This window comes from Hemibagrus wyckioides, linkage group LG24 (assembly GCF_019097595.1).
Source record: "Hemibagrus wyckioides isolate EC202008001 linkage group LG24, SWU_Hwy_1.0, whole genome shotgun sequence".
Taxonomy (NCBI): domain Eukaryota; kingdom Metazoa; phylum Chordata; class Actinopteri; order Siluriformes; family Bagridae; genus Hemibagrus; species Hemibagrus wyckioides.
Genome location: NC_080733.1, coordinates 16,428,218 through 16,441,654, shown reverse-complemented (window position 1 = coordinate 16,441,654; position 13,437 = coordinate 16,428,218). Strand labels below are relative to the sequence as shown.

Here is a 13,437-nt window from a genome sequence, read left to right as displayed (position 1 = left end):
GGCACAAGATCTGAAAACTACATCTGAGACAGCTGAAATCTTGAAAGCTTTGAAGGAAATCATCCAAGAAAGACGCCACGACAAGGTCAAGGGAGATAAACCAGATCCATTATGACTAAGCATGAAATCCGACTCCAAGACCCAAGACAGCTCTTCACAAACCGAACCAAAAGACCCAGACACTGACCACTCACTGCTGACCACAGAACCATCCATTCCACCACCCATTAGTGACACCCCCCAGCTACCTCAGTCAACTGCTGGAATACCAGGACCTGCTGAGTTCCAGCCACGGCCCTCCAGAGAGAAACCTAAAGTGCCTGAGAGTGCCGTTTTGGTGGTCTGCCTCCCCAACGAGCTACCTGAATCCAGTCCTGGCTGTTTGCCAGTCACTACGCCATCCCCAGTGCCAAGACTCCTGGGAAACCTACTTGAGAGGGAAATGGCTAAAAAACTGTACCTGGCTATTACATTGGAAAACGAAGTGAAACTGGAAGCTCTCGTGGACACTGGAGCGGATCTAACTTTAATGTCAGCCCACCTTTTTAACAACCTGCAAGTCAAAGCTAAACGACAAAACAGAACCCTCAGATATCAAAAGTGCGCGCTGAATGTGCAATCATACAGTCAAAATGAGGTCCAACTTGGCAAAATGAGGTCCAACTCATTTGCACAGACTCCAATTATGCCAGACTCAGCTTCACATGCCACCTCACAAGCTGGAAGCAAAACGGCTTTAAGACTGCGAACAACAAATCAGTTAAACACCAACATTTGTTCCAGGCGTGTGATGACATCATGAATAAACACAATATGGTTATCTACTGGAAGAAGGTGAAAGGCCACTCCAAGCAACCGGGTCCGGATAAAGACCTCAACGACCAAATGGATGCCCTTGCCAAAGCTGGCGCCTTACAAGGTGAAGTGTGGTCCCCACCAACCCAACCACCGAACATTACCATCACTGCCGTAACCTGCAACAGGCGAACTCAGACAACCGACTCACAGCCACTTACACTGGCTCCACAAATCTCCACAAATGACATCTCCGACATGCAGACATCTGACTCTTCCATACTGACTATCCTTCACCAAATCTCTGACCCCTCCAACCACCCTATCACAGCTGCTCAGCTGGCTGCCGACCCAGCCCTCAGAAGGCTACATGAGGTCAAGCCCATGCTGCGCGTGATGGATGGGATCCTGTGGGTATGTCCCTGTTGACCACCCTGCGCCAAGGCTGGTAGTGCCACAGTGCCAAAGGGGGGTCATGTTAATGTATGCCTATGACGCACCATGTGCTGGACACCACGGCACAAAAGCCACTTATGAGACACTAAAGCAAGTGGCATACTGGCCTGGTATGCAGCAAGATGTGGCAGACTATGTCAAGGGATGCCTCGTTTGCTGTCAATTCCAGCCAGTGAACCCGAACCACAGAGCCCCACTGCAACGCAGAGGAGTTAACTTTCTGTGGTCAGACCTCCAAATAGACTGGGTGGGACCTCTACCCAGGTCAGCAAGGGGCAACAAGTACTTCCTCACAGCCGTATGCCAGTTCACTAAGTGGGTAGAGTGCCTCCCTGCACCCAACGATACAGCCCAAACCACAGCGTACCTCCTGATGAACCACATTTTCTCCAGGTTCAGACTACCTCTGAGAATCAACTCAGACAGAGGCACCCATTTCACTGCCGAAGTCATGTGGAAAATTTGGGAACTACTGGGGATACAAACGCACCTGCACATCAGTCACCACCCTATCTCCTCAGGTCAAGTGGAACAAACCAGTCGGACTGTAGTCAGCATGCTAAGGAAATATGTGTCTGCTAACCAAAAAGACTGGGATGTGGAATTGCCTCTGGTGCTCATGGCCATCAGAGCCACGCCCAACGAGTCCACCAAGGTGTCCCCGTTTGAACTAATGACTGGACGGCAAATGACCCTGCCACTGCACCTGCTATACCAGCCAGGGGACTCTAACCTGGTAACAGCCTACACCACCCATCAGTACCTCGACAACCTGCACCTGCATCTGAGATCCACATTTGCGTTTGCCCAACAACACCTCCAAAAGAGTGCGCAAGGCCAGAAAGCATATTACGACAGGAAAGCATCACATAATGAGCTGAACGTGGGTGACAAGGTCTGGTACTACAGTTTCACACAGCCACCTCAGACAACCTCTCAGCGGATTTCAAAGAAATTCATGCCATGTTGGACCGGGCCACATGAAATTGTGAACAAACTTTCCCCAGTTGCCTACCAAATCAAGCTGAGCCGGGGAAATAAAGAACCCGTCCTCAAGATGCTGCTGTGGATGTCCCTGCTGTGCCTCCAATCAACCCGAGGACAGACAAAACCAGATATCACCTCACCTGGTCTGGCATCAGGCATTGTACTAAGGGACCAACCTGGACTTCTGATCACCAGCTGCAGGACTCACACCCAGAAAGTGTTGTTCAACTTGCCCGACCAGAACATGTGGATCCAGGTGCCCAAGGGCGCCATCTTCCACCTCGGGGACCTTGCTCTATTCCATCTCCCCAGTGAGGAATACGAGTCTGAGATAGAGATCCTTGCCTTCCTCAAAGACCGCAATCTCACCCTGGATCCTGAATTAGAACTGAGGATCAAGGAAGGGGGGTCTCAGCTGATCGACATTACCCCAGTAGATGCGGACCTCCAAGCATTGTCCCGACTGCCGACCCCAACCAGTTTCCCTGTTGTCCGATCCTGGACCGCTGCCAACGCGGCACTGTGCCTCGCCACTGCCATGGGATACGCACTGACCCTGGGTCTTACTCTGATTTTACTCGAGAGTGTCAATGGTGTTCAAGTGTCCATGGACAAGTGCACAGCTGCCCTTCCTCGGACTTTTAGGCGGAACCAGCCGAAAAACGAGACACCGTCGGAGACAATGCTGAGCCTCACCGAGATCTTACCTGCTGTCCAACCATCCTGATCCACCTGCCCTCTAACCCTCATGAGCCACCTGCTAGCCGACCTTTCCGACAACTATTGGCCGAAGATGTCCCCTACAGGTCACTCCTCGTCCAAAAGGGGGGACTGTAGCGTCTCCAGGCCGGATCACGTGCTCATGGAGTCAGCCGCATCCTTCCCAAAAACTCAATTAACTATTACACTACTCACAACTGAGCTATCACTACTTATAATCGTTTCATTAAACCTCAACCGACATGCTGTAACTCATGGAAGCCAGGCTCCGGGATTTCTGATGGCTCTGGATAACCAATGACCCCCCCAACAAGACTGGAGACAAAGGAGGAATCCTGCCTCCATGAATGTTGGAGTTCTGCAGACCATCAGTACTGATAGCCCAGCCTCACACCTGGGACTCACCATCAACTTGTGACCTTACCATGCAAATCACCCTGCACCTAGCAGTTTTACTGCTGTTAAGAGTCAACAAGAATTCCCTTATCTAAATCAAATCAATGCCTTGACCGGGGGATGACCAAAGTTCTGACTGAAGACACACACACACACACACACACACAAAACCACACACACACACACACCCAAAGCGTCTGGAAATGCTCATCCTGACCCCTACACGCACACACATAAGGAGAGTTCCTTGATTCAAGTTTCAATAAAACAATAGTAAAACCCTATCTGACCCATGCCTAACACACCTGTATATGTATTCCCCTTTGGCTTTTATATTTCTATGGTTGTAGTACCACTCATGACCTGTTGTTCTGTGTTTTCATGAAATAGAACATGTTTTATAAGATAAGAATGTAAGTTTTAATTGCCTATACCTAGTTTCCTTTCCTCTCATACTGTCTCTTTCATGTCTACTATCAAAATGATCCGCTTTTACTTTTATAAGCAATAGTTTAGGCCATGTGGTCATTCAAGTACATAATATGAGCCTACGATACTTTAATTGAAACTTTATCCATTCCTGACTTCACCATAAAGTATGCAAATGAGTGCCCGAGCGGAGACAAAGAAACTTTTTCCCTCCAAAAGTTCAGGTGTTGGATTGGTCACTCTGAAAAACTGGGTGCGACCAAGGGATCAATAAAAACCCTAAGCACCCATCTATCGAGGCTTTTTAGCTTTTTGGCTTTTTTGGCTTTTTTAGCTTTTTGGCTTTTTGCGCAGCTTTTTGCTCTGCTCAGCTCGGCAGCTCTCTCCGCTCTGCGGTCGGGGGGGCCCCCGTGCGCCTTTTCTTCCCGGCACGACCTCTTCTATTGTCGCCTGACTCGACTCCGATCTTTCTTCGGGACAAGACTTTCACTTTCTTCTGAGACCTTGCCGGCAGCTTCAATTGAAGAACTTTGTTTGCACCACCGAAACCTTTTTCATTCCAGCAGAATCTCTTGCTTACCCCGAGGACTTTGAATCTCCGAACCTCCTTGATCCACTACATCAGGACACTTGTCAACGAACCAATGCAAGTAAAAGCTACCAATTATTTTAGATCCGCAATTTTAAGCTGAAGCCCCTTTATTAAGGCAAATCCTAATTACCTTGACGATTCTCACACGTGGTAACCAAAACTCGATCTGAAACTTGCCATATTTGATCTCTCTTTCCTTATCTCTTTCTCTCTCTCTCACTCTGACTTCCTCTGTATTCCCTTCCTTAATCTAAATCTCTTTTTGCCTACTTCTCCCCTCTCTATAATCCTTATCCTGTCTTTTATGTATGTGTGTCATAGTTAGTATGTGTTGTGTGTTTTTGTTTTATTAAATGCATTTTATTCATGAGTGATTGTCTCTGTGCTTTGCTCACAATTTCGGGGTCCCTGAACATTGCTCTTGCTATGTGCTAAATTACAGCTAGTACTTTATGAAGTAGTTATTCTTTCTTGGCTAGGAAGATAACTTTCCCTGGAATTAATACATAATTATACCGTCTGTTCGCTGGACGAACAAATCAAATAATTGTGTTATTGATTCTCTGACAATTAGTTCTAAAACCCCCATTTAAATATTTATAATTAATTATAACCAGTTATAATTACCTTAAGTATTTAAATGTTGAGCTAGATTCGCTACATTTGGTATAAACAGGACACCATGTGGCTGGCCTTGGACAGGTGAAACACACATCAGCTTGTTCTAAGCTTGTAGTTTTCTTCTAGTTTAAGCTTGTTGATTCATTACTTCCTCACCTCATAGTCATTTTGTAACTCATCAGTGTGTATATGAGTGTATTATAATGTTTGGAAAAAGCACTTTGTGATGATTATATGGTTTCATCTCTGCATGCAGGCGTTAAAACAGAACGATGGGAATATAATAAAATAAAGTCTGCAGAAATAAATCTTGCTCTAATAGATGAGATTTAAATGTATAGATCACAATAAATATTATGAAATGGTCGAAACAAAAAAAAACTAAAATAATCAAAAGTTACTGAATGAAAGGAGTAAACACACAAGCAGGAGAGAAAATCTGTCCTTACCTTGCTCTCTCTCTCTCTCTCGCTCTCTCTCTCTCTCTCTCTCTCTCTCTCAGTTTGACTCAAAAGCAACCGTTATTCCTGCTACTCGTGGTGACAAAATGTGGAACTGAAAGAAAAAAAAAACCTGCAGCAAAAAGCAAACGTAGCCACAGGGAAGAATATCAGAATATCAGTGATTGTATGCTTTTTTTGTGCAAAATATGCTAGGTTATAAAGTGACATGACATGTAAACATAGCACAAAGCTAAAAGGTGGAAATACATGCAAGTGATGTACTGTACTGTGGCATAACAAAAACGCATGGAACGCAACTATTATTAAACAACAATTAGAACGGAGTAACAGTGGCTGATTTTCACTTTAAATTATTATACAAGATTATAAACCAAACACAAAACATGTTGCTTACCCATGTTACTCAGATCACAAGGTTCTGGATGCATTTAGAAAAGTGTAACTGTGGTTCAGTCCATCAGACTTCCTCGATCACTTTTAGATAAAGAGATTATTAATAGAACTAATGGAGTCTTTTCATTTGGTCAGTTCTTTATCCCCCTCATGCCTCCTGATCATTACTGTTTACTGCTTTGTACTGGATGTTTTATGCAGAAATATCTAATTTAATTTTTTAAAATTTATTTATTTGCTTTTATTGCCATGCCAGCATCTATGGCTATTTTACATGACAATTAACATACAAAGAAGTGAAGATTCTTCTTATCAATATTAGATACAGTTGTGTTCAAAAGTTTGTATACTCTGAAAGAAACTGTTAAACATTGCCAATTATTTGGAAAATATGACTGATAATGCAAAAGATTTTTTTTTTCTTATTTAAGGATAGCAGTCACGTGAAGACATTAATTATCACATATCTGTTTGACTCCTTTTTAAAACCTAATGATAACTGAAATCACCCAAACAACCCTGATCAAAACTTTACATATCCTTGAATGTTTGTCCACATTATAAACACACAGGTTGACACACAGAGGTTTAAACACAAGTAGATGTACTTGAACACAAATGACCTGCATTACCGAGTTTCCAGGAGAAAGCCGTTACTGCGCCCATGCCACAAAAAGGCCCGCTTTCAGTACACCAGACATCACCTAGACAAGCCCCACAGCTTCTGGAGCACAGTCATTTAGAGTGAGGAGACTAAAATTGAAATTTATAGTGTTATAACTGTACACTGTTTACTGTAACTGTTATAACTGTTTATAGTGGATCTCTTGTTTTGAAGCTGTGTGAGCTCCAGTGGCACAGGGAAGTTAGTCAAAATTGGTGGCAAGATGAATGCAGTATGTTATCAGAAAATACTGGCAGACAATTTGTATTCTACAGCATGGACGCTTTTAGATCTTCCAAAATGACAACGATCCAAAGCACAAGGACAAGTTGACCCTCCAACTGCTACAGCAAAAAAAGGTGAAGGTTCTGGAGTGGCCATCACAGTCTCCTGACCTCAATATCATTGAGCCACTTCTGGGAGATTTCAAAAGTGTAGTTTGTTCAAGACAACCAAAAATTTTACAGGAACTGGAGGCATTTTGCCAAGAAGAATGGGCGACTTTACCACCTAAGAGAATTGGGGACCTCATGCACAGTTATTACAAAAGACTTCATGCCATCATTGTTTTGGTTTTTTGTCAGGTTATTTTTTTGGTTTGCAATGCTGGTTTTGATTTGTTTCATTACTTTCTCATGGTCATTTTGTATTTCATCAATGTGTTTTCTCTGCCTACAGGTTTGCAAAAATCCCATCAGTATTTAATATATGTATATAGTATATAAGAATCTTTTCTTACAGTTGTTTAATAAACTGTCCTGCGATGGACTGGCGACCTGTCCAGGGTGTACCCCTGCCTTTTGCCCTATGTGCGCTGGGATAGGCTCCAGCAGACCCCCGTGACCCTAGGAATCCTAGGAATAAGCGGGTATAGACAATGAATGAATGAATGTTTAATGAACTCACCAACACCATGGAACAGAATGAAGGACTAATCTACTTGCCACTTTTACCTGCTTGTAACCTAAGAGAGGGGATTGCATCTTCAAGCAGTGGTGTAAAGTAATGAAGTAAAATTACTTCGTTACAGTATTTTTTGAGAGTTTTTGTACTTTACTTGAGTTTTTATATTTCTGTCAACTTTTACTTTACTACTTTTTTTAAACAAATTCTATACTTTTACTCCATTACATTTTCTGTTCGGCATTTTCTTTACTTACTACAAAAAAAACCTGCGTCCAAATTTACAGTAAAGGTAGAATTATTTGCATCCGCCTTTTGAAATGTGCTGAGATTAACACCAGTGAAGTCGGATTAGATCCAGATCCATGCTCGTGCATACTGACTGATTCATCATGATCGTTTGCATATCAAATTACAAATGAGGTTATATGATTTTATATATTTCTGAAGAAACCTGAATAAAATAGAGTTTCTCATAATATGAAATAATAGCTTTGTTTACCGTTGTTCTAGACAAAAATAAATGCAATTATTTTACAAATGTTTATTAATTATTTATTATTTATTGGACAGATAATATTTTGATAATAAATTGCAAATCTGACAATGACAATCAGAAACTGTTTATTCCCCAAAGATGGACACATCATTTATTGTGTCAGATCTACATGGTATATACAAATGTGTGTACTAAATACACAAATACAGGTCTAGCAAACAAAGTACATGGCTGTGGCACTTGAAATATGTGTTTATTTATTTGTTTATAAGGTGTGTGTTAATATGCAAATTAGCTCATTCCTTTTCAACACATTTCATTTTGAATTGTTTTAGAGTTCCTTTCTTTTTTATATTAATAATATAGTTGCCATATCAGCATCTGTAGATTTTCCATAACTTTTAATGTCACTAACATTTTAAAAAAAAATGTTTGTGGCCTGGAGACAGATTTAACACAGATTTAAAAATGTGGCTGAACTGAAATGATTTCTGCGATTAGAACTTATTGAAATACATTGTGATAATTCTCTGAACAATAAACACCAGCTTCTCTCCCTACCTGACTTCTACCAGAGCTTGGATAAGGCCTCTGATGAGATTCCTCTGATGAGACGCCATGCAAAAAGAATGATGAGTCTCGTCGGCTCAACGTACACATGTGAGCAAACACTTTCTCTGTTACCTCTGAACAAAAGCAGACTGAAAACCAAAATTGTCGACAGCCATCTCTGTGATGTCTTTCGTTTGACCACCAAACTTAATTCTGACCTGCCAGCCATCTTTCACTGCCAACCCACTGAGTGCAACACTGTTCCTATTTCAGGTGAGTTAAAAATGATTCAATAAATTCAATCAGTTAAAGTTGATAACATTTTTTAACAAAAGTTTGTTGATGTACTAACAAGTTTGAAATATACCCATACCCTGTCCCCTTACAACTCCCCTTTTGCTCAAAATTAATAATTAATCATAATGATGATTATATTAAAGCTTTAAGGAGCTCTGTCTACAAAAATCTACTTTAATTCAGAGTATTTATACAGAGCTATGGAAAACAGTGTTTTCTTATTTTACGCCTTTTTTCATCATGTACAGTAGTTATCTTTTCTTAGTATAATTACATGGGTGATTCTCACGAAACCAGAAGGAAGGAGAGAGAGAGGTTAGGTTTGGAGATGATACAACAGGTGTAATTAGCAAAAAACACCATACAGTGCTAGGAAATGTACATGAGAGTACACACACACACACCCCTTTAGCCACTATTGAAACAGGACTTTGGTGCTGGATTGAGTGTACTGTTCATACTGTGGGAAATTCCCACCACACTAAGGCGTGTAGGTTGTGTGATTCTTAAAGTGACAGCAGCCTAATGAATTTGCTGCACTCTGTCATTAATTTTAATTAAAAACAAACTTCAGTAGTTTAAATTGTTAATAATTTTGTTATAATTTAGTAACTTAATTACATAATAAATAAACAGTTATTTGTTCTTCAGTTTGTAATTTGTTTATTTTTTTATTTTCTTGTTTACTTTATTTTTCAATTCATTTCAAAAACTAAAATTAAGCTCTACCCTTCACCACAACATACACACACACACACAGAGAGTAAGCATCAAGTCTATACTATATGATGTATACATAAAATGTTTTTCCCCATGTTATGAGACATGCTAATTTAATGTAATGTTTTCTTTCTGCTTCCAGAAATCAAACACGAAAACAAACTGGCAAAATAAAGAAAACTGAAGAGCTAACTAAGAAGCAACATGAAAAGAAAAAAAGACAGTGGTCAGTATGGAATAAGAATTCTACTGTACTCACTACTAAAATCTGACTCCAGCTCCACACTGACCCTACAGCTCAGTCTAAGTGAGACTTATAGTTAGTAAGGCCTCAAAACTAAATAAGCCAATCAAGCAGACTAGATGAATGCAGATAAGAGATTTTATTTTGTAATCAGCGCTGATACAAGAATTGAGATGCTCACGCATGAGCGTCCCAACAACCTCTCTCCGCGGAACTCCAACTACAGCCTTTATATACATTTCCCTTATCTTCCCAATGCAACACGTCACTGGTTCTTTGCCTAGACAATCCCACCCATCTTTCTTTTTAGACCTTTTAGATTCTTTTTTTACACCATTATCTTTGAATTTACAACTTTTCGAATACCATTATAATTAAACTTCCCTAAATCATTATATTAAAAATTGGGCGTTTCCGCCCCCACCAGTGGGATTGTCTTCGGCCTCACTCTCGCCAACACCTCATTCTTCTTCAGGAGACAGCATGGGTAAGTTCTCAGTACTTCAGGGGCCAACACCCTTTTCTTTTATTACACTCTACACTTCACGGCTTTTCTGATTTATCCGCTGTCTTCTACGTATGTACTCTAGATATTTCGCCTGGTACCACCATTGCCATCCAGCACGCACTGCGTTTACTTCATGATGAGATCACTGCCGCTCAAGGTACCAGTGGAGCGAAGATTGACCATAACAATCTAGGGTGCGTCTCTGCCATTGATTGGTCCAAGTTTGGAAAGCCTGGTACCGCAGAGAAGGCCTGCCAGACTGACATCATTGATACAACGATTTGTTCTCCAAAGCCCTTGCAGCCTGTGTGCAAGGCCCATGACAGACCAACATGCCGTGTTAAACCTTATATTGTTCTCAAGCTCAAACGTCCTAACAAATAAACCCTACCTGAGAACTCACTCCTGCTGTCCCCCGATTATTTCACACTACATCAAACACACACCTCATACATATATCCTCATTTACAAAATTATCTCCCACATCAGTTATTTTTTAGTGCCATGGTAAAATGGTAAGCTGAAGTTTGTCCTAAACTCTTTCAGTGAACCACTCATGGTTGATGTCCTCGAAAGATGGCCTCATTTCAGACACAGGACACACACTTGTCTCATGGATAAAGGATATACATCCACCATGAGACAAAGAACCTTCCATAAAACAACTATTTTATGGATAAAGGGTACACACCCACCATAAATAGTTAAAACAATTAACTAAAATGGGCAATTGCCCATACACTTATGGGTAAAGGGCATGGGCCCACCATAAGTACTATAATTCAGACCAGTGGGCAACATGGTGACTTAGTGGGGAGATGGGATGGCTGATGGGGCATGAGGCAGGCTCGTGCCTAACGTTGGACTCAGTGCTCACTGGGTCCACAGCCTGGGGTAACCCGTAATCCTAATTCCCAACCCTAACCCTAATTCCTAACCCTAACCCCAACCCTAATCTAGCCAGTGCCTCCCATGTCCAGGTTGGCCGTCCACTGATGTCATCCCGTTGGGTTAACAAACAGCACCTGGAAAAGAAGAGAAGATTAGAACATTCAATCTCACAGCAGGGACAAAAAGATAAAGTTAAAAAGTGAAATACTTACCTGTTTGAAAGAAGGATACTTACCTGCCTGGAAAAATGAAAAAAAGCCCTTGTGCCTGAAAGAGAAAACATGATCAGTTGAAACAAAAACACAAAAACAAAGTTATAATACTTACCTGGTTAAAAAAGGATATACTTACCTGTTTGAAAGAAGGATACTTACCAGACCGGAAAATGCCATTGTGCCTGAAAAAGAAAAAAACATGATTAATTGTTATTATGACAAAAGTATAAGAAAGTTATAATACTTACCTACCCTGTAAGAAAGAAAAGGAAGGAAAAAAGGAAAATATTTACCTGTCCTGAAAAAATAAGAGGAAAAGAGAAAAAAAGCAATTGAGCCTGAAAAAATAAGAAACTGCAATTAGCTGAAACAAAATAAAAAATAAGGGAATTAAATTTTGAAGGGGTGGAGTCTACCCCCTATATAAGCAGAGAGTCTGAAAGAAGGGGAGAAACACTGAAGCCAGCCACAAGCCTTGAGGTAAGTTTGCAGAGAGGCTACGGAGAGATTTGCCCACTACTAGGGGGTGCCACAGAAAAAAGAGTAGTATGGGCTGGGGGTGCCAAAAGGAGCAAGTCAATGCCTGAAGAAGGCTAAATGAAAGCTGAAATATTGCGCAGTTTGACGTGCCAGAATTCAAAGACGTCTACAGTGCTGGTGTGGGCTTCAGAATGTGCATAATAATAATTTAATTTCCTGTATGGAATAATTTTTTGAACCCTTGTCTCGTGGATAAAGGATATACATCCACCATGAGACAAAGAACCTTCCATAAAACAACTATTTTATGGATGAAGGGGTTTATGGATAACCCACCCACCATAAATAGTTAAAACAATTAACTAAAATGGGCAATTGCCCATACACGTATGGGTAAAGGGCATGGGCCCACCATAAGTAGTATAATTCAGACCAGTGGGCAACATGGTGACTCAGCGGGGAGACGGGATGGCCGATGGGGCATGAGGCAGGCCCGTGCCTAACGTTGGACTCAGTGCTCACTGGGTCCACGGCCTGGGGTAACCCCTAATCCTAATTCCCAACCCTAACCCCAACCCCTCCCCTAATCCTAACCTTAACCCTGCCCCCTATCCCGCCTCTAACCCTAACCCTTCCCTCAACCCTAACCTTAACCTTAGCCCCAACCCCGCCCCTAACCCTAACCCCGCCCTCAATCCTTCCTGTCTCCCTCTAGATATAGAAACATTAAAAAGGATCAAAACCTAAAAATTATACTTACCTGGGTTTGATTCTTTTCTTCAATACTTACCTTAATTCCAGTCCATAACTTGGTTCCATGTTTCCAGGGGGGGATTCCGGAGACCTGTCCTAGAAAAAAGAAAAGAAAGAGAAGGTTAGATTATGTCCTAAATTAAAGTCCTTTGTGATTTATGAATATGGAAATGAAGGGCGTTTCTTGGATGTTGCCCGTGCACCTAAAATCCAATAGGATATGATTTAATAAAAAATATATAATTCATAATCTAACCCTAATCCTAACCCTAACCCCGAGGCTTTGGAGAAGAAGATGAGAGACTTGAAACTTTTTTGGGGTAAAAGTGAAGAAGAACAAAGAAGAGGATTGAAGATACAGGAGGAGGCTTTAGAGAAGAAAAGAGAACTCACTGGAGAATAAATTGTTTGTGCGTGTAAATGTTATTAAACAAAATTTTAAGAAAAAAAACAAAATGGTCATTTGGTAGGCATTAAAAGTTTTATTTTATTTTGTTGTGTTTTATGAGGCCCACTAAGGTCTTTTGTTGAATAAAAGTTCATTTTGACAAAATTCTGAGTTTATTTGTTAATTACTGATGTGTTGTAGAAAAGTATTGTATAATGAATGTCTATCTTTTAATTATGTTAGATGGACAGACAAGTTTCATGGTGAGCTGTTGGGTGTGACCCAGTATTTCAGTATAAAATCCAACATGTCTGTAATACATCTTAATTAAATGGTATGAGGGCATTGTACGGACATGTTGGGTTTATACTGAGATGTTGGTTGATTAAAGGTTTTAAAGTCTAAATCTATGTCTTTAAAATTAATTAAATATAATTATATAAAATGAAAATGAAATTAAATATGTATAA

The 13,437-nt window shown here is 40.9% G+C and overlaps 1 long non-coding RNA gene across 1 annotated transcript in view; it reads left to right on the top strand.

Annotated features, from left to right (window-relative positions):
• LOC131344822 (uncharacterized) overlaps positions 1 to 10,631 on the top strand; it is a 28,482-nt gene extending 17,851 nt beyond the window's left edge. The window contains exons 3-4 of the long non-coding RNA XR_009203394.1: positions 8,495 to 8,744; positions 9,631 to 10,631. This is a non-coding gene — a long non-coding RNA (uncharacterized LOC131344822). The remainder of the gene's footprint in view (positions 1 to 8,494; positions 8,745 to 9,630) is intronic.
• Positions 10,632 to 13,437: the final 2,806 nt, after the last annotated feature.